General features: G+C 30.5%; 1 protein-coding gene across 2 annotated transcripts in view; it reads left to right on the forward strand.

Moving 5' to 3' along the window:
- The window catches only part of LOC143053990 (uncharacterized), a 100,388-nt gene that overhangs the window by 32,482 nt on the left and 41,815 nt on the right, over positions 1-26,091 (forward strand). Inside the window, exon 5 of one of the 2 annotated variants that reach the window (XM_076226818.1) lies at positions 15,616-15,679. The gene's annotated coding sequence lies outside the window, so the exon portion shown is untranslated. Of the gene's footprint in view, positions 1-15,615; positions 15,680-17,103; positions 17,124-26,091 lie in introns of those variants that run through there. The other variant, XM_076226824.1, reaches the window with a different exon arrangement.

A 26,091-nucleotide genomic window follows, 5' to 3' on the forward strand; every position in this document is an offset into this window, starting at 1 on the left:
CATATTTTCTTTTGAGTGAAGTAAGGGAGATAATTGGCTACTTCCGATGAAGTGAATGTCTTTTTCGGTCTCATATGATAGATTCTTTCACACTGATTCCAAAAATAAATAGTTTCTATATACTTTTGCCTGTACAACAGAAGATAATTGGCCTCTTCCAGTTTATCAAATTTCTAGTCTTAAGTGATACTTGGAAAGTATTTGAATTACAAAATATATGGATTCCAAGTACTTTTTCATGAAAAAAGTGCAAAATGGCTAAATCCGTCTTTTTCAAGGTTACTTCCGGTTGTCATTTTTCAAGGTCATATGTCTTCAAACCTTTTGTAAAAGACCATATTGCTTTATAATGAACCTAGTTGAAGAAATAACCAATTAATCTTATAATTAGACATTTCACGGGCACTAACTCCTATAAGATGCCATTGGATTGTTTCAGACCAAATGTAACGCATCTTCATTACAATAAAGCAAACATTTTGCACTTGTTCTTTTTTATATATATCTTTAAAAGTGTTTGAGAAAATGCAAAAATAAGCAAAAGTATACATTCAGAATTTGACCTTGACCTTTGACCTTGACCTCATTTTCTTAGTTAGGACCTAGGGGCCTCAAATAAAAAGGTTCTAGGATTATACGGTTAAATACTTATGAGTTAAAAAAACATACCAACAAATTTATTGTGTAAAGGTAGATAACTCCTATAAAATTTCATCGAATCGCTTCGTTCCAAATTAGCCAAAAATTCCTGAGGATGTAACGAACAAGTAAGAAAAAGAACTTTGATGATATCATTTTTGTTACGAAGAAGATGCACACATTTGATAAACAGTGAATAGGGAGATAATTCTTACAAAGAAAATTGTTCATCTTAGCAGGGTGAAATTTAAAATTAAAAGTTAAAATATATTTAAATCCTAGCAATATTTTACATAAAAAAAACATAAATTAGCTTCTAAAAGAGGCTTCTAAATGTTAACAAAATTTTTTGACAATCGAATATATTCTTGGTTTACATTTGTCAAGAATATTGATCATTATCTTACATAAAATAGAAAATCGTAAAATTTTAAGGGAGTTAACCTCTCAAGAATCTGATAAAGAAATTGAGAGAGAAATTGAAGATAAATAGTGAAGATAAAAGAATTATAACAATAATAATTGTATATACAAAAAATAATAAACCTTGATTAGATGAAGAATTCTACTGAGTGTGACCACAACCTGGAAATTGAAGAATTTAGATATTTAAAAATATGGATGGGGGTGCCTTACTTTCTGTATTCTTTTTTTTTTATTTTTCTGGAATTTTTTATTATCGTTAAAGAAAAAATGCTTATTATCTAAAATTCTCAAGAAAAAATATTTTACCATCAAAATGATCTGTAATTAGACAGACTACACGAAATACGTCGGACCGTCCGACAAATCCGTTGAATAATGGATCGCTCTGGTAAAATTTTGTTGAATTCCGGTCGGAATGTCCGGTGTTTTTTTTTCATGGATTTTTCTAACATTCTAGCAAAATTGCCAAACGATCTCAAATTCATTTTCATCTTTATTATTCATCACAGCGATGTTTATTTTGTTCAACCGCTAGCAATAAATGAATAAAAATCCAAGAAGATTACAAAATTTAGCTATGAAATATAAACACTAGAATTGAAAACCAAAAGATATATGAAAAAGAAAGAAGAAACAGGAAATAATATTTTATACAGAAACTCTAAATTATGTTTAGTTCACAAACATTGTCAAAATCCAATAAAATGGGACATTACTCTTCACTGAAATGCATTCAAGCAATTGTGCACAACTTTCATAACAATATACCCTCTTGTTACATCATTTTGTTTAATTTGTGCATTTTGGGGAGGAGTAGGGCACAACAAAGTCATATGTTTGTTGTTTTTTGTCGGATAATATACAGCTAGGATGCTTACCAGACCGAATGTCCTGTAAAAATAAAATTCATTCGTGTAGACTGATTAGATGATTTCTATATTCTCTAGTTTCTTCATTTCTGGAATCACTATTGTACCACCTAAGTTAAGATAGCCAAGTTAGATATTTTAGTCCCATTAAAGAAACTACAATACAAGGATTTCTGAAATTTGATTTAAGGGTTTATATTAGTTACCTACACGGTGTGATCACTCAACAACTTGCTGTTTACCGAAATATTTTTCGTAGTTTCACTTGTTTGTTCATTTTTCGCTATTCATTATATTTCTGGGTCAATATTCTCATTTCTTTAAACCCCACCTAGAGTCTTATTGATATATATATATGTGTTTTTGTCACCAACAATTCTTTGTTTGCATGACAATAAAGATTATTGTATTTAACTTTTTGTTCCAGACTTAATAATGTATAAGTTTATTTGAAACTGAATTTGAATTGACATTTTTTTGGTCAACTAAAATGCCAACTATGACATCTTTACTGTCAGAGTTATGACGTCAACACTCAACCATGACATCACAAATGACATTTCTGAACCATATTTGTAATTATTATCCTGTTTTGTTATCAATAAAATTGATTTTTAGATAATAGGAAAGTCCGAAACTAATTTTGTGTGTTATGACACTGCAAATATTTTGTCTTTTATATAATCCTACTTTTTTCAATCCCTAATATACCTGAATATGATTCTCAATTACAAAATTTTATAAAGTTCTTCTTTAGATAATCAAACTGTTTTAAAGGTTCTGGACCCTAAAAAGTTTGGATGCTCCTTAATGTTTTTTTTAGATTCCACAACTTTTAGTTATGAGCATTTTAAAAAAGTATTCCAGAAAAAATGTCATTATACCCACTATTTGAATGATTTGTTCATAGTAAAGTGCTTGTGGGTTGCACAATTTGTTCTTTGTTCATTACTGCTCCTGACCTAGCTGTCATAACACTTTACTCAGTGCTCAGAGTATAAAATTATTGCTCAAAACACCAAATCTAGTATTTTGATTTCTGAGTCTTGGTACTCGAAAGATTTATTACCATAAGACCTGAAATATTAAGACATGGACTCTGCGATCCCTGCACACTTCAATACACATAACTATCAGCTTAACCTAACCCTTAATGTTCTCCCCAGAGCCTTTTAGCATCATAGTACTGTGATTATATATTGCTTGAATCTGATGCTATTCAAAATCAATTACTTATTAGTACGCTTAATGGGTTTGATGTTATAAGTTCTAGAAACAAGGTTCTATTTTAAAAGATCTTTGTTTACCATGCAGGATGCCTGAGGGAGAAATGTGCTACGTCTTAATTGTTTTGGGGGTTTCTTAAGCAAATCATGAACTTTGACAATTGTTTTTTTTAGGGAGAGTACCCATTTTGTACACAGCTCCTAACTTACTAGAATTTAGTAAAATTTTCTAAGAACCTTAACATATAATGACATCATGAACCTAATATTTTTATTTAAACAGAATTATATTTCAGGTTTCCATTAGTTAATATACATTGGGGTTTTCAGGGGTTGAGGAGACCTTTACAGACTGTTACTCTTTACTGCTAGTTTAAACAGAATGGGGCTGCCATTTGATAGACATATTATTTGTTGATTTCAATTAAGCCCAATAAAACTCTTGTTGTGTTCCATGTTGAACAAAAAAAGAGATAAATCAAATAGGAAGATTTTTGATACATGGTCATAAAATTTAAATCTCTACTAGCTGTGTATTATTAAAATCATGTTACTCTCATATTTAAAATTGGAAGCTCCCTTGATTAAAAACTAAATTTAATAAGACATGACTGTTTGAATGGCACTCACAGATAAATATTTTTATTTTCTATTATTTTATGTTTTCAATATCTTTTTTTTTTTGGCTTCCTGTGAATTTTTATGGATATAAGATTAGAGGTTTAATTTTTCATAAATCCATTAAAATTAAAATTTTAAAGTGCTGTCCTGTCACTTTTTATTGGAATAGATATGCAATTTACCAAAAATCTATATATAAAATTCTGTCAGAAAGACAAAAATAGGATTTGAACTGGTCATTCAAAATTCAAGGATGAATAAAAGTCATAATGCTGTGCAATGAGGAATTAATTTACATGTTTCCTGTCCAGTGTTGAAAATTCAAATAACGGAAAATTGTACTTTAGAAAATTCATATATTCATAGATATATTCAGATTTGGAGTAGCATTCAGGACATATTAATTAATAAGAAATTTCAATATTTATTTTGTTCATTCAAGAGTTGAAATGTAGCTGTCAGCATCCCCTGGTTTTAAATGAAAACGAATGCAACACTTAATTTTAACGTTTATAAATTTCTATTGTGAATATTCAACATGCGGTCATTCGGTAAGGCACCATTTATTCTTGTCCACTCTATTTAAGTGTCAGCAGCTTCCGTACATAAATACCCGTTCAAATTATATTATTGCAGTTGTTACGCTTGAACATGCTTTTAACAAAAACCTGTAAAACTCACAAAGAAATGCTAAATAACCTAAAGCGATAGAAAATTTATCTTTTTTGAATAAATTAAAAAACATTTCTTTGAGGTGAAAAGGGTCGACCCTGAATCTTTGATATGTATGACCATTACTTGTCCTCACTTCCTCTCATCTCATCATCTGCCATGGCGATTCCGCAATAGATGTGCGTAACGTGTCAGGGGCCATTCAATATTGCATTGTTGGACTTTTGAGGATCAGTTTTCGCTTGAGATCTTTAACTTGACCTCTATTGTTTGTTGATGAAGACTTACACCTCACCTGGTCAGAGGCCGCAGAGAAATAAAATCAACGGTGGACAATAGGTGCTTTACAACGATATAATAATGAACCGAGACAGATATAATATTACAAAATCTATCCTTTTAATGGTCGGGAAAATTTGTGTCCATCCGTCTAAGTTACAATACAGGTTTTATTATTCAGCCTTTATGGCCACGGAAATTGCAACTGTGAACTTTGTCCATATCACATGCCTGCGATTTAAAATTTGTAAAAAATAGATAATTTGATGGGTATCACGTTGGTTTAAATATACAGGTTATTGTTATCATAAACATTTACATCAAGTTCAGAATTGGAGGGAAAACAATGTCAAGATTTTCCCATGAAATAAGTGATGCATATAGTCCACCAACATCTGCACTATAAGTGATTTTTTCACATCATTTGTTTAAAATAATTGAAGCCTGCTGTCTTTATGCAATATTTTTAAGATTGGTTTTCATAAGGCCCATAGTTCATCATTATATGCATAGCTTTGGTTGTAGTACAGTTATCAGGAAAGGTTAGTCTTTTAAGTGTGAGTTGGTTAAATTGTTTTTCTAGAACTTCGGTATTTCATTTATATATCATTGGTGTATACAGTTGAACCTCGTTGTGTCGAAAACTCGGATGAGTCGAAGTAATTTCTTGGTCCCGGCATAGTATATGAATTACATTGTTTTTTTGAACTTTTTTTGTTTCATTCCCTTTTGTTTTTGTGATCAAATTGCTGTTATGTATTATAATTTTTTTTTGATTTCATAAACAAACAGTTGTGCAGTTATTGATATTGAACAAGACAGTAGAACTCAACAGACAGTAGAACTCAACATGAAATTTTTGTTATATATATAAAATTGCACAATGCGGTTGGATCATTTGTATGTAACTTGATATTTCTAATTATTTATATATGTCCTTTACTCAAATTGTTATTTATCTTTAATTTCAAATTCAAAAGTTTATCATAATTGCCTTATTTTGTCCATTATCATGCATAAAATTGAATTTCTATTTTAAACAATATTTGCACATTTAAACTCACATCTGTTAATTTTAAATCAAAATTTCTATCAAAACTATTGATTAATATTCCATATAGACATATGATATTCCTATAATTGTATGTTTATTAATGGTTATATTTTATTATATTACAAGATACTATCATTGTATTGATGTTTGTTGTTGTAGAATGCATTTCAATCAATACTTATCTAAAAAAATATCCTTGATGAGTGCGAGTATCCCTTAATTTGGTACATTTTGACTCTCCTTTACTTAATTTTTTGTGAAATTCTATCAGTACAAAGAAAGTATTTGAAAAGAATTTAATCAATACAAGGACGGTTTATTTCATGCATAGATTCTGACCACACATTTTTTTCATCTGACATTTTTTTTCATATTTGGAAACAATAAGTGTAAAGTCTAAATCTACTGTACACCAAACAAATTATTTTTCATCATACACTTCCTACTTTCCCCATATATCTTTTCAATCAGTAAACATGATAATAAGAACATGTCATAATCTTGTATTAAAAAAATATTTCTTAAGAAGTAGTTTCACGGAAAAAGATTTGATAGTATCACGTTTAAGACCTTAAGTTTTGTCATCTGCATGTTAACAAAAATAGTATATAAACAGTTACGCTTTGATCAGCCATGAAAATTAAGTCACATTAAATTAAATTTGAAAACATCTTTTTCTTATGAGTAAATTTGACCTTTTTTAAGAAATTTATCAAAAGCTTTGCTTTATGTTCCTTGAAAGACTTTTAAAAACACAGACGGGAAGTCTTTATGATTCAAATATCTCCAGAAGCATTAAGAAAAGTGGAAAGATTTTTACTTCAATTCTGGCAGACAGATTTAATGTTTTAAGCTGCATTATGTTCCTATATAAGCATAAGGATTAGTTGATTGTGTTATTTTCATTTGGGTAATAAAAATCAGTCATGTTATTTTTGTCAGTTGTAAAATACGTCTATGAAAAAAATATATGCAAATATGAATTCAAATTTATCATCTGAAAAGTCCACCAACAGAGCTATTTATATTAATTTATATGTATTTTGAAAATGATATCACAAATTTGCACAGAAATGAATATAAATCTTGTTTCCAAGGGAGATAATCCAGTAAAAGAGAGGTTCATGTTTACATTTTCATGGTAATTGATATTTTTCTACTCACAAAAATTGTACACCATTGTATCTTATACATTGCTTGCAAGATTGTTTTCCATTTTTTCTGCATATAAACCATATACAGTAATAAGGATTTATTAATAATGATTTACTAATCTTGCCAATAATAAATATCTTGCAAAAAATTCACTAATTTAGATAATTTATTATGGAAGACTGTTGACACCTGGAGATGTCTTTTGGATTAATTTTGTTGATTTCCTGTTACCTTATATAATAAAAGTCTTAATCCCAGAAACAATTAAAAAATAGTATGACATCTACTTATGATCTTAAACTATTTCGGTTACTGTATCATTGACCTATAACCCTTAAATCTCCTTTAAACTTATTTGTATCTATTGTATATATCTGTATATATTTCCTGCATAAAGAATAACAGAATCTAATGTCAACTTTGCCAAAGTGAGTTGGAATGTTAATGCAACACTATAGTGCTGACTATGGGATGAACATTACAAAGGTCAATTTGCTTGGTTTTAATTTTTCTAAATATCTTTTAAATTAATATTGTTATGACAATCAAGAACATGTTACTGTAAATTCAGAAACCATTGCAATTTTTTTATTATTGCAAAACATGACACGGGGTTATAATCACAATAAATTAAAGTCACATTTTTAATTTTTTTATATGAATTAAACAGGAATTTTCTCAATATCGCAAATATTAAAATCCCATTTTAGCCCAAAATGACAAAATCATAATAACAAATGCATGGCATGCAATAATTTCTGAATTTACAGTACTTTTATATTTGCACTAATATGCACCTTAATAAGACCCTTTTATTGTATAGCAATATAATATTTCCCACAGAACGTAACCAAAAGTTAGCGTGCAATAAATTCTAATATTGCACTAGTGCAATAAATTTTCAAAATTCATGACGTCATAAACGTTTAAATCTTAGTTTAAACCAATTTTTACTGTCAAATATTATATTGCTATACAATAAAAGGGTTATTGCATGAATATTGGGGAATATTGTCCCTCGTAGAACATATATTGCACTCGCAAGCTCGTGCAATATAGAATTCTACTCGGGACAATATCCCCCAATATTCATGCAATAACCCTATAATATTGCCTCTACTCATTTACAGTTTGTTAGATACAAATAAAGCTCAAATTAAATGGCAGTCAGACAAAATATGTTTTAGAAAAAAAGGGGGAGGGTTTAATTTTCCATCAAGTAAAAGCTGGATTCTAACTACCATAAGATTGCATCTCTTACTTTTGAAGTACATGTAAAAGGGAACGGAAGGATAGTTGCATTTTAAGACGTAGAAATAATTTTGAATTATTGAAATAAAAATCCCTATGAGGAAAAAGCAGATAATTTACACAATGAATGATTTATGTTATCCTTTTCAAGATCAAAACATCTGTGTATAAATATATTTTGCTATTCAGTGGGAAACATTTTAATCACGATTGACTTTGTCCTCTGTAAACAAAAGTATATGATGTAATGGAAGCAGTGCATTTAAATGGTGATTAAGCATATTCTGTGAATGTTTGGACTGATGAGGCAGATACTATTAATAATGTATAATTCATGTTGCAATGTTTGTGTTTTCATTTAACTTTGTACTTATATTCTCTTTTGATATTCAGTGTGAAATATTTTAATCACGATTGACTTTGTCCTCTGTAAACAAAAGTATGGAAGCAAATGTTGTAATGGAAGCAGTGCATTTAAATGGTGATAAAGCATATTCTGTGAATGTTGGGACTGATGAAGCAGATACCATTAATAATGTATAATTCATGTTGCAATGTTTGTGTTTTCATTTAACTTTGTATATTCTCTTTAAAGTTAAATAAAAGTGGTGCATTTTCAAGGTTTGGCCAATGGAAACCTCACAAAACAAATTGTTTATGATGCAACATTGGCGTTTTCATTTGATTTTTATACGACCGCAAAAATTGAAAATTTTTTGGTCGTAAATTGGTATGACTTTGGCGTCGTCGTCGTCATCGTCCGAAGACGTTTGGTTTTCGCACTATAACTTTAGTATAAGTAAATATCAATCTATAAAATTTAATCACAAGGTTTATGACCACAAAAGAAAGGTTGGGATTGATTTTGGGAGTTTTGGTCCCAGAAATTTAGGAATTAGGGGCCAAAAAGGCCCCAAATAAGCATTTTTCTTGGTTTTCGCACAATAATTTTAGTATAAGTAAACAGAAATCTATGAAATTTTAAAATAAGGTTTATGACCACAAAAGGAAGGAATTGGGATTGATTTTGGGAGTTTTCTTCCCAACAGTTTAGGAATTCTAAGGGGCCAAAAAAAAGGTCCCAAATAAGCATTTTTCTTGGTTTTTGTACAATAACTTTAGTATAAGTAAATAGAAATCTATGAAATTTTAACACAAGGTTTATGACCACAAAAGGAAGGTTGGGATTGATTTTGAGAGTTTTGGTCCCAATAGTTTAGGAATTAGGGGCCAAAAAGGTCCAAAATTAAACTTAGTTTGATTTTAACAAAAATTAAATTCTTGGGGTTCTTTGATTAATGCTGAATCTAAACATGTACTTAGATTTTTGATTATGGGCCCAGTTTTCAAGTTGGTCCAAAATTAAACTTTGTTTGATTTCAACAAAAATTGAATATATGGGGTTCTTCAATATGCTGAATCTAACCATGTATTTAGAATTTTAATATTTGGGTCTGGTTATCAAATTGGTCCACATTGAGGTCTAAAGGGTCTGAAATTGAACATTATTTGATTTCATTAAAAATTGAATTCTTGGGGTTCTATGATATGCTGAATCTAACCATGTATTTAGATTTTGGATATTGGACCATAATAGGTAAATGTCCAATTTAAAATTTTTAAGTTTTTAAGTTTAAGTTCTTAGACCACATTCATTCTATGTCAGAAACCTATGTTGTGTCAACTATTTAATCACAATCCAAATTCAGAGCTGTATCATTAGCTTAAATGTTGTGCCCATCGATACTTGCCCCAACTGTTCAGGGTTCGACCTCTGCGGTCGTATAAAGCTGCGCCCTGTGGAGCATCTGGTTTACTTATATCCCTTTCCTCCATAATGACGCTTTTTGACGCCACCCCCTTTACTCCATAATGATGCCTTTTGACGCCTGTGTAGTACTTCAGTTGAAAGGCTTTGACTACAAATGTCTGCATCAAACTTTAAAAAAAATTGTATCTAATATGAAAAGAAAATTCATGAGAATATCTGACTTGAATTTCATTGATGAAATACTTGTTTTTGTAATGCATTAATACTTTAAACCTGATAATTTGTTTTTTATTGAAAAAATCCTATGCGAATCAAGTATTTTAAAAAAAAATCTCCATGGAGTAAAGGGTTAGCTAAATAAAATGTGCATTTTTTGGGATTGGTCAATCAAAGCTTCTCAGAATACATCATTCATCTTGCAACATTGGCGCTTTCATTTGACATTTTACCTATATTGTCTCTATAATGCTGAATATTATATATAATATATGAATCACATGGGAATTCATTCCACATATAAACTCAATAGGATCAAAACTACAACATCACATGAGAGTGTCAAAGAAATCATTTGATATATTTCCGTTTATTAAATACTTTATAAATGTATGCTTTGATGTTAGATATTATTAGGTAATTGAAAAGTGCTTCATAAAGTGCAGTTGTATTTGTTGTTTTAATTGTATCCTGGTGCATTAAAATCCTGTGAGTATGTGTCCAATATAATGTGAAAAAGATTGTATTTTATAATCTATATTACCTTTAGGCTGGAATCAGCTCTCAAAATGTTTATGTGCATATTAAGAGTGCATTTGTTTCTAACCCGAAATTTTGTCATCGATGACTATTGTTTAGTAAACGTTAAGCTGCTAGAAACAAATACATCGTTTGATAAACTTAATGGACCCCACGTAGTCAGACAGAAATAGATTACACTCACGCACTGTAAACAAACAGGTAAAAGTGCGGGAAATAAATAACCAGGACTTTGCGAAAACAACACTTGCTCGTAATTATTTAAACGACAGATGCAGAAACAAATTTATCGTTTACACGTCTCAACGATAAACGATCAACGACTACGAGACTATTTTGCGCGTACATCGTTTATGTGAACGATGTCAACGTTGACCAAAAAATGTAAGAAACAAATGGATTAAACGACTACGCGCGTAATCGTTTACATCGTTTAGGTTAGAAACAAATGCGCTCTAAATGTGTTAACATGAAAAAGATAATAAGTAACATAAATGAGTTACAATTGTTTATTGTTCGATCACTACAATAATTTGTTGGTTGCTAAAATGGCCTTTTTCCACTGAAGCAGTATAAAATTTATTATTCTCAGCCAATTCGACGACAAATTATTTAGTGATCGAACAATAAACAATTTGCTGGCTGCTTAAATGGCCTTTTTCCACTGAATTAGTATAAAATTGATTATTCTCAGCCAATTCGATGGTTTCCGGTACGCTTTGCACAAAATTGAGTTTTTCAAACTTATTATTTCCTAATTCACAATTTGTGTGATTTTCACTGCTATTTCTGCTAAGTAGGTGCAATTTGGGTACTCGGTGCAATTTGGGTCTTGTAACATTATACACAATCTGACTTGTTTTGATGAAATGTTATTGTCAACATACGATGACCTATAGTTGTTAATGTCTGTGTCATTTTGGTCTTTTGTGGATAGTTGTCTTATTGGCAATCATACCACATCTTCTTTTTTATAATATATGTGTTGTTGCACTAGTTCAGAAGAGTGCAATGACAGGATTTTCACATGTAGAATTTATCTATTTTTATTTTACTTGGAAATCATGATATTTCATTGCAACCAATTTAATAAATATATTAAGTTGCCTAAAATAATTCTTATTTCTTAGAACGAAATTCACATTTTTTTATGCCTGCAAGTAAAAACCAACTGACATATGAGGAGATTTTGTTTTTAGCAGAAGTTTCGTGCAAATTGTTTTCAGTAAATCACAAATACATTATTATTGCTGAAAAAAATACAAAATTTGCATTGGAATGAACAAAAATAAGTAGGAGGAAGGAAGTGAAATATGTCTGAAGCATCTTTAGATGGTGCAAATTAGTGAACTGTTTTCAAGTGGGCGACTTTTTTAATGCCTTTTTTCCAGTTTGACTTATTGAGTTATTCCATGCAATGCATTTTATTCGTCTAGACTTACTACAAACTGAAATCTATGATTTAATCAGACTTTGTCATTGCAACATATTTTTGTGAAATAACAAGATTTTTTTCTTCAGATGACAATCGCGCAAAGTTAAATAAGTGAAATGTACTTCGGAATGAAATTAAGCCTGCAAATCGTCTGACATTTTGAGATGTCTGTAAAAATTTGGAAGCAATGTTATTTAACAAATTTGTTTTACTGATATTCTGTTTAAGGAGAAAAATACTTGGTAATTCAACATCTAATTTTGCCATTTGAATTTGCCTCAAAAGAGGGGAATTAACAATTTCTCCTGATTTTTTTTCCATTTTGACCAAGTGGTAGTTTGTTCTGGTTACCCAGGATTCCTTCACCAATAAAAAAAAATGGCTGCCATGATAAAGCCAAGATTCACCTTAGTGTGAACTGGGGTAATTAAGAGTGCTAAAATACCAATATCTACAGATGTAAACATATAGTATATGTTGATGGCAACAGGGAAAATAAGACATCCTTAAACTGCCATCCAATTATCGCCAAAAAAACTAAGCTAAAAAAAGTTATCAAAGGTACCAGGATTATAATTTCATACGCCAGACGCGCGTTTCGTCTACATAAGACTCATCAGTGACGCTCAGATAAAAAAAGTTATAAAGCCAAACAAGTACTAAGTTGAAGAGCATTGAGGACCCAAAATTCCAAAAAGTTGTGCCAAATACGGATAAGTTAATCCATTCCTGGGATAAGAAAATCCTTAGTTTTTCGAAAAATTCAAAGTTTTGTTAACAGGAAATTTATAAAAATGACCATATAATTGATATTCATGTCAACAACGAAGTGCTGACTACTGGGTTGGTGATACCCTCGGGAAGCACAACATACACCATTCTTTTTTTTTTTCCAATCAAGCCAAATATAATTAGATCATGCAAGTCCTCATAGCTATCTTATTTTTTTCTAAAGTAATTATTTAGGATTTAAAGTCTGTCTGTGCATTGATTGAAATCTAATAGCAAATACTAAATGTGTTTCCCAAGGTCAAAGATATCAAATGTAACTTTGTCTGTTGAAACCTTAATTGTTAAATACTTAACCATTTGCTGCATGAAATAATCATAGCAAACTTAACCCTTTTTTAGTGAAATTACAAGAAGCTCCATGCAGTCAGCCATTGATGCTTTTGACTCTTAATTGACTAAGTATCACCAATTTACCTGAAGGATGTGGTTTTTTCTGGGTACCAAGGATTCCTTCACCAATAAAACATGGCTGCCATGATATAGCCAAGATTCGCCTCTGGGGTACTTCAGGGTACTTAAGGGTGCTAAAATAACAAAATCTATAAATATGAACATATAGTATATGTTGATGGCAATGGGGAAAATTACATATACTTAAACTGCCTGCCAATGATTGCAAAAAAACTGAAGCTAAGTTGTAGATTTCGGAAGGACAGACATCTGCACAACATACATAATATTATAAGCCAAAGAACAACTTTCTTTGAGCCTTAATTAAAAAAAAATCACAAGAACAAAATAACAACAAACTGCATAAGATCAAGCCCCAGCACAACATACACCATTATTTTTTTCCCTATCAATCCAAATATAATTAGATCATGCAAGTCCTCATAGCTATCTTATTTTCTTCTAAAGTAATTATTTAGGATTTAAAGTCTGTCTGTGCATTGATTGAAATCTAATAGCAAAGACAAATACTAAATGTGTTTCCCAAGGTCAATGATATCAAATGTAACTTTGTCTGTTGAAACCTTAATTGTTAAATACTTAACCATTTACTGCATGAAATAATCATAGAAAACTTAACCCTTTTTATAGTGAAATTACAAGAAGCTCCATGCAGTCAGCCATTGATTCTTACAGAAAAGAATATTAGAGAAAATATTAAAACCTGAACTTGCATGTCTGTTCATGATCAAGCTACATGTATGCATTCGTTGAAATTGAAAGTCAAATTTTGTATATATTATTTATTTATTTTTATTAAATTTTGATTTTATAAAGTCTCTTGTAAAAAAAGTTGCTTGATATTTTTTTTTTCAAATGCAAAAGAAACTCTGATCATAATACTAAATGTTCTGTGTGTAAAAAATTTTCTAGAAATAATGTTTTTTTTTTTTTTTTTTTTTTTTTTTTTAAGTTGAGCATTTATCTGATAAAATCTTGTTATCAGCTTTTTATTATTTTATACGACCCCAAAAAATTTTTGGGATCGTATAATGGTATGATGTCGTCGTCTGCGTCGTCGTCGTCCGAAGAGACATTGGTTTCCAGATAATAACTTTAGTTAAAGTGAATAGATCTTCATGAAATGTTTTCAGAAGGTTCAATACCACAAAAGGAAGGTTGGGATTGATTTTGGGGACAAAGGTCCCAACCGATTAGGAATTAGGGCCCAAAAGGGGCCCAAAACAAGCATTTTTCTAGTTTCAGGATAATAACTTGTGTAGAAGTATTTTAATTACTCTGAAATTATACCGCAATGTTTAAAACCACAAGTAGAAGGTTTGGATTCATTTTAGGGGTTATGGGGCCAAAGTTTAGGAATTAAGGGCCAAAAAGGGGTCAAAACAAGCATTTTTCTAGTTTCAAGACAATAACTTGTGTGTAATTGTATGGATCTCTCTGAAATTGTACCACAATGTACCATATAACAAAGGGGAGGCTGGGATTAAGTTTTGGGTTAATTGCCCAAAATATGTAGGAATTAGGGGCCAAAAAAGGGCCAAAAAGAAGCATGTTTCTAGTTTCCAAACAATCATGACAATAACTTGTGTTTAAGTGTATGGATCTCTCTGAAATTGTACAACAAGGTTCAATACTACAAAGGAAAGCATGGGATTGAGTTTAAGGGTTATTGTTCCAAGGGGGGTTCAAAAAGTTTGGGGGGGGGATTTTTTGTTTACCATTTTTTGAAGGGCTTCCTTTTTTTCAAGAAATCTCCGATTGCACAGTATTGCATGTATTGTGCAGTAGATTTGTTAGATCTTTGACCACATTAATTTTGTGACAAAAACCTATATTATGTCAAAAATTTGATCACAATCCAAATTCAGACAGAATCAAGCTTGAATATTGTGACCAAATTTGCCCCAACTGTTCAGGGTTCAATCACTGAGGTCGTATAAAGCTGTGCCCTGCGGAGCACCTGGTTGCAGGATGACAAACTGAGTTGAATGACCTTTCAAAGGATTAAATTTAATGACCTAAAATCACTTGTCTTATTTTCTTAACTTTTATAAACATGAATGTTTGTGTTGGATTATTTTCTGGGCACTTTAAAAAAAAACTTTAAAAGAATAATAATTTGATTCAACCAACATTTTCCCACATTTTTTAAATTATCAGTGTAATATGTTTTATGTGTATTTTTTCTGCCTTTTTTATTTCAGATTTTTTAGCTTTTTTATTTCATTTATAAAACCTTAAATTTAATTCTATTTCAGATTTTACTATGCAGTTTCAATTGAATTAAAGAAGGAGTCTGTAAAATTGTACGAACAGATTTTTGTAAGTATTTTTTAGTGTGTAACAGTTGACCCAAACATTTGTCAATTTTATATGAATCTTTATCTTGATAAGAATAAACTGACCATAAGTTCTAAACTTTTATTTTCCAATCCCCTTTGACCATGATAAGACCATGATTATCTTGATAGCATGGTCCTCAAATACTACTGTAAAATCTACAACTTGGTTATTCTGAAATAAAATTGAATATGCTTTATAGTTTTTGCTATCCATTAATGCATATGCCTTTGTTAGCTTGTGCTTTTTAAAGGCGTTTTACTGGGTTTTTTTCAAAATTGAACTTTTTAATTTTTCTAAATTATGTTGTTTGTTGTACTTAGACAATAGATTGCAACTTCCACAGGCAAAATCAATCTTAAGACAATTTTGGCTTTCTGATTGTATTCTTTATTTGGTTTTAGGGCTCTTTAATGTCCTATGTACATGTATTTGATTTTGAAACATTTAAATTTCAAGCTCACATTTTGTCAAAATGGGACCTATTCTGCATTACCATACTATTATGGGGTTTGCTCATTGTTGAAGGCCATATGTTGACCTGATAGTGTTAACATCTTTGTTCTCTAGTGTTTATGGATAGTTGTCTCATTGGCATTTCCACTCGCCCCAAAATATAGCAGTGCTACATGGAGGTATTAGATCTGCAATCCCTCCCCTACAAAAACAGTAATGTGACATGAAGGTAAAAACAAAATGCAAAACTGTCCTTGAAAAATCTTTAGTGTGACATATGTATGTATGTTAATATGCAATTATTCAAAAAACTTGATATGATAAATATACCATAAATATTACATGTACAACCATTAAAAGTAGAATATCTATACAAAGAGACTGAATAAATAAAGAAAATAAATATATGTTAAGTTTGATAAAATAATGGAGTGAGAGATTACATTATTAAACCATTCAATTTCAGTGCGAATAGTTTAGCATATATATTTCAGCACGGCATTGAAATGCGTAAAAAATCGACCTTAGTATTTCAAACATAACAGATTAATACATTCATCATAATTTAATATGAAATATTATATGCATATTTTTGTTGTTGAATGACATATTAATAAATGAGACCAATCAATATTAAGACTTTATTAGGGGAGAAAGGTATGAGGAGAAAATGTGATTTTATTTGTCATTACCAGTGACACATGCAGATACATATTCTCACCTTTACAGGTAAGATAAACCTGCAGGTATATCTCAGGTGTGAAGAAATAATCAAATTTCAACCACAGAGTTTTGTCCTACTATTATCATAAAAAAATTGCATAAGAGGGGACGGACTGAATTTAATGGAAATAATCCAAGGTGTGATGCAATATTTCCAATTACAATTGTTCAACCCATGGAAGCATTTCCCCTAGGAGCTATGTTTTGCATGGAGTTGTACACTCGGACAATACAGTAGAGAAAATTGGTATGTGGCCCCATTGAGAAAAGATGTGTCGAAATTAAATGTCCCTGTGTAATATACAATTGACACGAAAAAGTTTGGACAATAATTGTATAGCCATTGTATTGTATATATGTACACTTTGAATGACCAAGGGCTACTTATAAGTAAAAAACCTACGTAAACATTCTTATCAGATTTAAAGTAAGTTAGAAGAGCAGATTTTTATCTGCATATTTGTTAATAAGATGGGATTGGGAGAGAAAATTTAGGCCATGGCTAATAAGAACTTTCCTATCATACTTTATCCAACAATATGAGTTGGAATTTATTAATTATGATATAATATTATTGAGTAAGCTTGTCTAAACTAGTAGATTTTGACAAAAGAAAGATAACAATAATACTGAAAAACATGATTTTTTTTTTTGCCTTTTTGATACTGACATATAAAGGTTTAACAAATATCTATGCAGCCTATGTTAATTTTAATTAAATTGTAAAACTACATGCAGTGACAGTACATAACCTTATAATGACTATTGTAGGTTGATTTGTTTAATAAGAAATAAACCAATAGCACAGATTCAAGAGTATAGTAGCAGAAGCCTATAACTCTTTAGAAAATCTGTTTTATTATGATAACTTTTGATGAGAAATTATTAAAATTTTAATTGAATCTTTTCTTAGTGATTATATACAGTGAATTCAGAAATTATTGCGTACATTTATTGTGATTTTGTCATTTTAGTCTAAAATGCAATTTTATTTATTGCGATATTGAAAAAAAAAATCCTGTTCAATTCATATGAGAACTTTCAAAATGCTAGTTTGAATTATTGTGATTATAACCCTGTTGAATTTTTCGCAATAATAAAAACATCGCAATAATTTCTGAATCTACAGTATATAGTCATGAACTCAGGTCTGAGGTTCTTGTGGCAGGATTATGAAATGTAATGCAAAATTGGAAGTGTCAAGAAAAAACATTGCAGCATGCATTTTAAATAACATTAATTTTTTAGCTTCTGTTAGCTTTGGACAAAGAATTTGAATTCACACTGATGTTTTTCTAACAAAAAAATTACAGTAGGGTATCCCCCATATATATTATGCAAAAAGTAGGGTACCCTTTTCACACCCATATATATTATGCAAAAAGTAGGGTACCCTTTTCACACCCATATATAATTTATTATGCAAAATGTTGTGGTCTTGATAGGCATATGAATTCAGAAAGTGATCTAAGATAGAAGATAGTACTTTTTACTGGATATTGTTACCGGTACTTTAACCCTCTATGATAAGACCTGCAACATCAAAATTAAAGATATGTAGTCTATGTTTAGCTAGTTTATGAATTCCAAGAGACTGCCATATATTTCGAGGCCATATTTTCACAAATGTTTAGAACAAGAAATGGTGGCTTATTGAAAGGGAAATTTTGGTACATCTGAATTTCAGATGAATTCAGCTTAATATGACCTATTTTGCTCTTACGTGTCAACGAGGATTAATGGTTCATTACAGATTACTTATAAAAAAAATAAGATGTGCATCCTTATGACACACATGGTTGTTTACCTATATATTTTATTATGCCTAAAAGGGTGTTATATTCTATATTTGAGTCATAATTTATGTTCCTTTTAGCTCTTAAAATATCAGGGTTTATTTATATCATATATATATAACGTTCAAAGTACAAAAGCACTTAATGACTTGAAAGTGAGAAAAACATATAAGTAATACATGAAAATTATATAATTTGTGTTGTGGTGGTATGCCCATGGCCAGGGGTTCTGATTTGAAAATGATTTTCACTGTATGGAAAAAAAACATTGACTATTTTTGTGAATGTATCTGTAAACTATTCAATGAATTTCAATGAATTTTTTTTAGAATATTGAGTTTCTAATGCTATTTTGCAGCATTAATTTAATGTTTTTGTTTCATTCCATCTGAAAATATTTTTTTAGATTCATCATAATCAATTTCGCCAATCAATGCAATTGACAATTAACATTGTAAATTAAACAGGCTTTGTAGCATAGGGCACATGTTTATAGGGCATGCAATATATATGTTTACGAGCCTTGCCATTAGTAAAACTCTAATAAATCTGACTTATGATTGGTCGAAGTTAAATTCTCATCTTTTCCCAATACAAAAAATATGTTATATTAAATGTGTAATAAAAAACATTTAGAATCGAGTTAAATATAACACAGCATTTCATTTGTTCTTAAGATGATATAGAAGATAAATAAATGTTCATTTTAAATTGCTTTTTTTTTCTTTCTCTGTAGTGGAGAGCATAAAATTATTCTTAATGTATTTTGTCTCATGCATTGATTTTATCTTTTTTATTGTGTTGGTCATTTTTCATTGAAGTTCTACAGGATCAATAATGTTTGCTAAATAATTCATTTTATTATGAATTGGAGAAAAAAATGTTTTTCTTTTAAAATATCCATATAAACAACCATTGAACTAAATTCAGTCAACAAGTGGAATTTACGTTGGTAACAAAATCACCCAAGATAATCATTGACGAAAACCTTAATGGAAAATTTTGTGTTACATTTCTCCATAGTAGAACTTTGTAACGACAGAATTGATATTTACTTTTTATATTGCTCTAAGTTAAATATCTTCAGTTTATGTCTTTGTAGCTCGAAATTGTTTTGTCTACAAATTTTGATTTAATATTCATTCTATATTGAATTTTTATTTCTCAAGATCCAGATTGTCTGCAATGGTATAACTTTGTTGGGTGTTTTTCTATCAAATTTATAAATTCTATAATGCAGTCATAGTGTCAGTGCTCTGCTTTTAATGTGTAATTGAAGTAGATCTGTTTTCAGACTGACTGGTAATAGAAAAGTGCTATTTTTCTGTTGTACTAAAATTCAGTAACTTAAGTAAGACCTAAAATGGTAAATGGAGATTTATTATTTCCTCATAATTGTATGAGAAATTTTCAATTTTCTGTGTCACCTGAAAAATATTTATGAACACATGCCACACAGAAAAATTAATCTGTTTACTACATGAAAATTAGACTAGCTGTACAGAACCATTTAGCAATTTAAAACAAAAGGGGGGGGGGGTGCTAAGTTTATAGCACAGAATATTTTTTATGATTTTATGATACTGAAAGCCACACAGAAAATCTTATCCAATAACTTTATGTGTACTAAATTTTGATTTGTATAAAATCCCATATGGTTTTGTAAACCAGTTCAGTTAATTTGTCTTCAATGAAAATAACGAAAAAAAATCTATATCTAATAAAATTTAGTCTAGTTGTAAAATATATCTAATTGTTTTCTGGTTTTATATACATTGTATATTATATTACCAGATCTTCATTTTTTATTTCTAGATTTCAGTTTTTTTGTTCTTTTGTTTGTACATGTATATATTAAGTAAACTAGACAAAATGATCATCATACAAAAAAATAGTTCTACAACAATAGTTTATTGACCTCTTAATGTCTTGGTCTTACTGGGTTGCTGTCTCATCGGTGAATAAACTTCTTAACTTATTTTATTTATATTATATAACTTTGCAGCCATGATTTCAATAAAATTTTAATGAAACCTTGAGGGCCCATAGGATCCAATAAAGGGGCCAGCTGTCCTTTGGTCAGGTTGTTATCTCTTTGACACATTCCCCATTTACATTCTTTAATTATTTCATCTGTAAAGTAGAGGGACAAGAGGAAAGAGAGTGCAAAAAGTTGACATGCTATTAATTAGCCTATAAACAATATCAGAACAGCTTTTTCCAACAGCTTACATAATACATGTATTTATAACTCAAATAATTTTATATAGTGTAAATACAGTCAACGTAACACATGAGTTGATGCATTTTAAAAGGATAACATATATATTATGCAAATCTCAATTAAATTTTGCATCAAGACTTTCAATATGCCATACTTTGGAGTAGATGCCTCTCTCATTTCTTTGATGATAGTAAAGACATTAATGTGGAATCATTTGTTTTGCAAGTGGATCAATTTTCGTGGTTTGAGGAAAATTAACATTATTGTGTATATTTGATTTCATGGTTTTGTCAATAAGTACATACAAAGCCTTTAGAAAATTTGTAATTCGTGCAACATTTAAATTTGTTGTTCATGTTTACCCACTAAACCCACAAAAAAGAGATATCCAACGAATAGTGGTGAATCCACAGTAAAACAAGTAAAAGTTTTATAAGCAGAGAAAGCAATAACAATATTCATATATGCTTGTAAATACATTTATTTCATCATTTAATTCATATATTTTTTTGATTATTCAATTTAACCACAGCTTTTATGCAAAAATTTTCCATGTCATATACAATATATAAACAAACATATGCCACACTAAAATTTATGAAAATTATGTTCACAATGCGGAAAATTGGACAATAGCTAAATTGCACCACACAAAATTGGACAATAGATAAATTACACCACAAAAAATTAGACAAAAGTTAAGTGTTACCAGACAGAACAGAATATATATATATGAAACCCTCTGAGCCTCACAAATAAGATCTTTACTTCTGAATTAATTTCAGTTATTAAACAGAAGCCATGGTAAAATTAGCAGACAGACCTCCTTTTGCCTAAAATTTTGTTCATTTGCCACATTCCCTGTGTCCCTTCCCAAGGGGAGGGTTGAGTTCTCACAAAACCTGTTGCCTTGAAGCATTTATATGCCTGTCCCAAGTCAGGAATCTCTGGTCTTTCTTAAATTCTTGTGTGTTTTGTAATTTCAGTTCATTTATATGTTTCAGATTTTTAAGTGTCACATCCATTTTGCATTTAGCTAGTACACATTATTGTGTAGGGGCCATCTGAAGCCCACTATGGGGCGAAGGCTTTTCTAGCTGTGATGAAGACAAATCGGTTGCCTTTGGTTGTTTTCTGCTCTTTGGTTGGGTTGTTGTCTCTTTGACACATTCCCTGTGTCCATTCTTATTTCTGTTCTTTTCAAATTTAACAAGTTTATGTTCCTTGAAATATTAACTACATCTTGAATTTTATTCAACATGCAAATCAAGTTTTTAGCTCACCTGGCCCGAAGGGCCAAGTGAGCTTTTCCCATCACTTTGCGTCCGGCGTCCGGCGTCGTTAACTTTTACAAAAATCTTCTCCTCTGAAACTACTGGGCCAAATTAAAGCAAACTTGGCCACAATCATCTTTGGGGTATCTTAATTAAAAAATGTGTCCGTTGACCCGGCCAACCAACCAAGATGGCCGCCATGGCTAAAAATAGAACATAGAGGTAAAATGCAGTTTTTGGCTTATAACTCAAAAACCAAAGCATTTAGAGCAAATCTGACAGGCTAAAATTGTTTAGCAGGTCAAGATCTATCTGCCCTGAAATTTTCAGATGAATCGGACAACCCGTTGTTGGGTTGCTGCCCCTGAATTGGTAGTTTTAAGGAAATTTTACTGTTTTGGGTTATTATCTTGAATATTATTATAGATGGAGATAAACTTTAAACAGCAATAATGTACAGCAAAGTAAGATATACAAATAAGTCAACATGACTGAAATGGTCAATTGACCCCCTAAGGAGTTATTATCCTTTATAGTCAATTTTTAACAATTTTTATAAAATTTGTAAATTTTTACTAACATTTTCCACTGAAACTACTGGGCCAAGTTCATTATAGATAGAGATAACTGTAAGCAGCAAGAATGTTCAGTAAAGTAAGATGTACAAACACATCACCATCACCAAAACACAATTTTGTCATGAATCCATCTGCTTCCTTTGTTTAATATTCACATAGACCAAGGTGAGCGACACAGGCTCTTTAGAGCCTCTAGTTTTTTAAGCAAACAAGAGACTTCAAGTTACCCTTAAAAAGTGTGTATATGATAGGTGTACTTGACGAGAATTCATAAAGGTTATGACAGGGAGACTAAGCCAACTCCTTTTACTTGTGGAAAATATGTTTGACACTTATGACAGGGAGACTTTACAACTATTCTTCTCCTTCTACTAGAAACACATGACATACACAGCTACTTTTGCATAGGTACTATTTCTGTACTAAAAATTTGTAGTACTGGAAATCTACTTTTAATATTCAGTACTATTTTGTTATTCTAAAATTATTGTAATAATTAGGTATCTGTATTTTACAGTACTTTATTTGTACTTGAAATTTAGGTACATGTACTACAGATTTTTGGTAACTATACTGTTACATTTTCACCATTTTGAAAGTTTTTCTATTTCAGATCTCTTAAAGTTATGATTTTCAAACATGGCCGGTATATTGTATTATTTCTGTACCAAAATATTTAGTACAAATCAAGTACTGTAAAAATACAAGTACCTCAATATTACAATAGTTTTAAAGTAAAGACATACTACTAAATATTAAAAGTAAATTTCCAGTACTGCATTTGTTTAGTACAGAAATAGTACCTATGCAAAAGTAGCTGTGAAGAAGTTGTTCTTGAAGATACCTATGACAAGAAGAAGGTTAAACTTTGTATAGAGGCAAATATTACACAGGAAAAACTCTTCCTTGACTCAATTGATGTTGAATCCATGCATAAAAAAAACTTTTTTTTTCAATATTTCTGCCCTTGACTATTTTTCTTATACAAGACAAAATCCTTTTCCTCAAATTGAATATGTATACACCTAATATCACCTTTTTAGTTCAATTTTCAATGACAGATTAAAAGATAGAAAAAATAATCTGCATCCATGCCCATTTTACAAGTCAGGCTTTCAACTTTATGTAACTTCAACACTTTCTGGATAAGAGGATTAATTAATTAAATTTACCTTTTTTTCATTTTAAGAATTTACAGGTAAAATTAGTAAACCGCATGGAGTTCAAATGTCCTTGTTTATCATCGAAGGACGTACTCAGTTTAATATTGTTAATTATTCAAGATAGCTAGATGCTCAAGATATGTACGACTGATTGACCTCTGGTTTTTAGTTCAGATGTACATAAATGCATTTAAAAATAAGAGTTTACAACATTGCATTAAAATTCCAAGGAAAAGGGTTATAAGTTCACTGTACACCATTAAACTCTGCTTTTGCATTTTAATGAAGCAAATGGGCGAAACATGTTTATGTTGTTTGAATAAAATTTCCATTTCAAATATGTGCATGCTTGCATAAACATAATCTCACAAAATACATTTCTAATGACATCAATGAATTACTACTTATGACGTGCTACAGCTTGTTTGCTGCAGTCGACGACGGAGTTGTTTTCCAATATCTGACCGATTTTTCAATAGCAACACATAAATGCATCTATTTACACACGGTGATCAATGTATACTCAAAGAAATCACTGTTCCGTTATATTTATCTAGGCTTGCTTGAAATTTGCAATTCGTTTGCACTCCATATCTGCTTATGGAATACATTAAATGAATCAGGATCGTAAAATTTATGGTTTGAGGCGCAGTTTACAGATATTAAATGTTTTTATAATAGTATATTTTTTAATGAAATGCATTTGAGTGTTATTTTCTGGAATTTAGAGGATGTTTTTACATTAATGTAAAACATGATGTACTTTTAAAATTAAATGATTTAAAGCAGAAGATTTTCACTGTACTCGTTCAGTTAGGCAGTAGTAAAGAGTAAAAAAAAAATCAAACCCTCAAATAATTTAGGTCCCATGGGAATGTTGGGACTTAGGTCCCATGGGAATGTTGGGACTTGGTTTGTTCCATTCTGATTTGTTACTTCCCCTTTCCACTCTTTCCTCAGAAAGAGGCCATTTACTAAGGTCGTAGGACACAGTTATCGTCCTTTGGTTTTCGTTGTCTACAAATATAGTCCCTAGTGTGAACTGTGTATAACTTGGATTTTTAATTTGATACACTTTTCCAATTTATTTCTTGATATTAAATGCATGAAATATTAAGAAGGGGGTTGAAATTACATGTTAAAAACATTTGGGGTCTGAATCTTTATGTTAAGTAGTGATTTGGTCCAGTTCCCGCGGTATGCATGATCATTTTTTCTCCAGTTCAGTCAGTTCTCACGCTAGCAGGGGAATAGGGTGATAAAGTCGTTTTCCCCTCCATCACTTCGCTTTGCCTTACCATCAGAAGGGAAATCTAGTCGTTGTTTACGATACTCGCTTTCAGTTGCTTTCATCATTGGACATTTTCAATTTTAACCAAGATGATGAAAGGTTAATTTTTCATCAATGATTAAAGAAATTCATACATAAACGATTTATTATCTGAACTTCTGAAATGACTTATTTTCTGAACTTCTGAAATGACTTATTTTCTGATCTTCTGAAATGACTTATTTTCTGAACTTCTGAAATGACTTTTTTCTGATCTTCTGAAATGATTTATTTTCTGAACTTCTGAAATGACTTATTTATCTGATCTTCTGAAAATTACTTATTTTCTGAACTTCTGAAGTGACAAAAAATAATCAATCCTCTAAATGCATAGGTGACTTATATAAATTTGAAAGCCTGTTGCATAAATAGATCTGATCACACATGCAGATTATACTGGTATTTGTTAATCTTTTAATCTGTCAGTTGCAGCCTTGATCCAAAAATATTGACCTAAAAAGGTAATTCTAGGTAGAGATGGTTTTAGGACACAGTCTTGTATAAGTAATCGGGATTGCCCATTATTTGTATGCGTGACACGTGAAAGTCAAATTATTGTACTGTGAAAACGGAAAATGAAGTCTAGCAGGACACTGGAAATTACAAAAAAATGAGAATTGCTTACGTATATAGTGTAAACGGGATATTGTTCTTTTTTATATATACCACCACTAAAATTATAGTTTTGTCAAGCCGCAGCGACTTCTGTCCCATAAAGCTCAACATAGGGATAGTGATTCAGCAGGCAGTTGGGACAGCATCAACTAACTTCTAAACAGCTTCATATTTTAGAAGGTGGAAGACCTGGATGCTTCATATTTTGTATATAGATGCCTTATGATATGAAGTT

Source organism: Mytilus galloprovincialis, chromosome 12 (genome assembly GCF_965363235.1).
Source record: "Mytilus galloprovincialis chromosome 12, xbMytGall1.hap1.1, whole genome shotgun sequence".
Classification (NCBI taxonomy): Eukaryota; Metazoa; Mollusca; class Bivalvia; order Mytilida; family Mytilidae; genus Mytilus; species Mytilus galloprovincialis.